Here is a 3004-nt window from a genome sequence, read left to right as displayed (position 1 = left end):
TGTCTGTTTGAACATGACTACATCTAGGTAAAGGTTTCATTTGTAAGATGTAGTCATGCTCAAACAGATATGTAGGCAGCTAAGGCCAAAAGAAAAAGCCTCCTGTTGGTTAAAAAAAAATTCAAATTGCTTTATTTAAAATTTTTCGACAAGTTTTTCAAACAGTGATAGATATCGGTCTGTCCTTTCAGTAGCTGCCCTCTCCCACTCTTCTTCCTTAGCCAGCGCCTGTCTCTCTCTCTCTTCCTCTCGTTCGGCCTGGTCTTTTAGAAACTGAAGAACAGCCTGGCTGTCCCTGGGCCTCTTCCTCTGGCTCTTTTAATATTACACTTTAGTTTCACCATTACCTACTTTAGCTGGAGCGTTCGTATAGGCACCTGCTGTTTGCATGCAACAACTTTCCTCACTGCTGAACACTGAAAATTCAATTAAAGACAAAAAAAGTAATGGTTTCTTTGAAAACCTAAAGCAATACCTCCACAACCTCCCCTTCCACTCTCATAAGCCCTCCAAACATTGGGCTCATCCTCAGTGGTTTTGCTGGGAAAGGTGGATCAAGAAGCTCCTCCGCCTTTGTGATGAGTGCCTCTGTTACTGCAAGGGCAGGAGCTTTAAAAAACTGTGTCCTCACTGTGATGTTGATTAGATAAGGGGGAGCTTGGCCTCTCAGTTCATTTTTCCTCATCATGTAAAACATGCCCTCTTTGGATGAGAATTCTTCAAACAAAGTAATTTTTGCCACTGTCTCTCCGTCAGTGATTGCTGCCACCGTATTTTTTTTTGTTAACAGTGGTTTGACCACTCCATCTTGGATATCCCAGCTGATCACCTGATAAATACATAAATAAAGAAATTTATTTCTATGATCTTACTTCATAGCCATGTTATTGTACGATCTGCTGTACAATATAAAGCGCCTTAAAGCGACTGTTGTTGTAATTTGATGCTATATAAATAAAATCGAATTGAACCACCTTTAGCTGGTCTCAAGATTTTAACACCCAGATGTGAATGGGTGGGGGCCTGAAGTACGGCGTCTCAGGCCGGTTAGTGGTCAACGTCATTAAGGCCATTCTGAAAGAAAAAAGCAAAACAAACACATTACCAGGTTCATACATTTCTGCTGGATCCAGTTCTGATAGAATACAGTAACACCTGTTGCTTTCATGTCGTCTCTTCACATTTTGATATGAAACAAAAACATTAACTTCTTCAACCCTAAGTTTTACATACCCCAAAGCATTTCAATATTTCTGTGAAAACAAATTATCTTTACAAAGTGTTGGTCTGACAATTAATTTAATGCTTATGAGCCTTCATAAAATACATACAAATATTACTGTCATGAACCAACAGGTTCACCCAGGGAAGTGGACCAAAAAATCCCAGACCAAACACGGGCGAGGAATGCTTACAGAGGTGGTTATAATCGGGAGGGAAAACTGAAGCTTAGATAACTAGAAACTGTAGAATAGTCCGCCTTACTGTGCCAGTCTGGGTTAGTATCACCGAGGGGAAGGATGTTGTCCGTGGAAAGCGTCTGGAGGGCAGGCGGACAAGTAGGCTGGGAGACGGGGGACTGTCCCAGAAGGTGAAAGCCAGGATTGGAACTCCGCTGAATGAGGGGAAGACAGAAATTACTCTGAGAGCTAAGTCACACAAGGAAAACCACGAAAGAAAACGTCATTTACCACCGAGTAGGGTAGAACAAACTGGCAAGGAGGAGCCGGTCGAGTCAGCTGAAGTAGGTCTCCCGCTGATTGCTCGCAGCTGAGGCTCAGCTGAAGCACCAAAGTCTCTGCCCCAAAGGGATGGCACAACAGCCCCAGAAGGAAACCCCCTCCAGGTACTCCCACGGACCATGACAATTACAGCACATGTAAGTCTATCTAATTCACTCTGGATGGAACGCAGAAAAAAAAAAAAATCACAATTTTCTTGTCCCCATTTAATTTCTTTCAGATAATAATTAAAATAAGTATCAATTAATATAATACTTGAAAATAGGTTCCAGTGTACAATAGAAAACAAGTAATCATCATACACACACACACAAACATAGTGCACCTGCTTGGTCTCTGTGGCTTTAGGCTACGTACACGGGTATTTTTGAAAACGGAGATTTTCCGTCTACACGTAAACGCAGAAATGAAGGAAAACGCTGCTAGGAACATGCCAAAGCAACAGGTGGCGTATATTCCTAACCGTTTAGAAATGTTGGCCAATCAGGAGTCTAGAAGCCTCGAAGGGAAATAGTAAACAAAGCTGGGGCATAGAAGCAGAACCCAGTCGTATATGTGGAGGGACAGTAACTGTGTGTATATGTAAGCATTTAAACACTGCCAAGAGTACAATTAACTGTAACAGTATTGTAGTAATTAATTTCACCGAAACAATAACGTGGCGCACAGTGTGACGTCAAAAAAGGCGCACACCTTTTTGAAAATATCCACCGTGGCAGGCATTTTTAGAAATCTCCGTTTTCAGTGACTGAAAACGCCGTTTACGTGTGGACGAAAGAAAAATCTGCGTTTTCAAAAATACCCGGGTACGTGTGGACATAGCCTTAGTTCATATTGGCTCCTCTTTTTAATCATTTGAGCCAATAGAATTATAGAATTACTGTCCCTGCTTTTAGGACAGTCCCGCCCTCCTTAACTGGGCAGAAAATGGCAATTTTTTGACCAGAAACAGCTCTGTGGGAGATGGCCACCACCCTTTGCACCAGGCAGTGGAAACATTGGGGCTGAATAGATTTCCACTGTTATATATGTTCCTGTCTGCTGTGTATATTGTCTCCCGCACTCCCAATTTCATGACAATACAGGAATATGCTAAATACGTAGCTATACTCCTATTGGTTACTCAGCTGCTGTATAGAGTAACTGGGAAAGTAATTGGCTTGCAAAGCTGGGAGACGGTTGACAGGGCACAGGACTAACAGCCCAAACTTAACGTCTTAAAGTTTATAAAACTGATTTGGAAGATTTGTCTGATTCTGGAA

General features: G+C 42.0%; 1 long non-coding RNA gene across 1 annotated transcript; it reads right to left on the bottom strand.

Moving 5' to 3' along the window:
• Positions 1-245: 245 nt before the first annotated feature.
• LOC120437509 lies at positions 246-1957 on the bottom strand. The gene is made up of 3 exons (XR_005611190.1): positions 1692-1957; positions 975-1615; positions 246-829 (listed from the first exon to the last, which is right to left on the bottom strand). It is a non-coding gene; the product is annotated as an uncharacterized LOC120437509 (long non-coding RNA).
• Between the last annotated feature and the right edge of the window lie 1047 nt (positions 1958-3004).

This window comes from Oreochromis aureus, linkage group 3 (genome assembly GCF_013358895.1).
Source record: "Oreochromis aureus strain Israel breed Guangdong linkage group 3, ZZ_aureus, whole genome shotgun sequence".
In the NCBI taxonomy this organism is placed as follows: Eukaryota; Metazoa; Chordata; class Actinopteri; order Cichliformes; family Cichlidae; genus Oreochromis; species Oreochromis aureus.
This window is presented reverse-complemented; position numbering and strand designations above follow the sequence as displayed.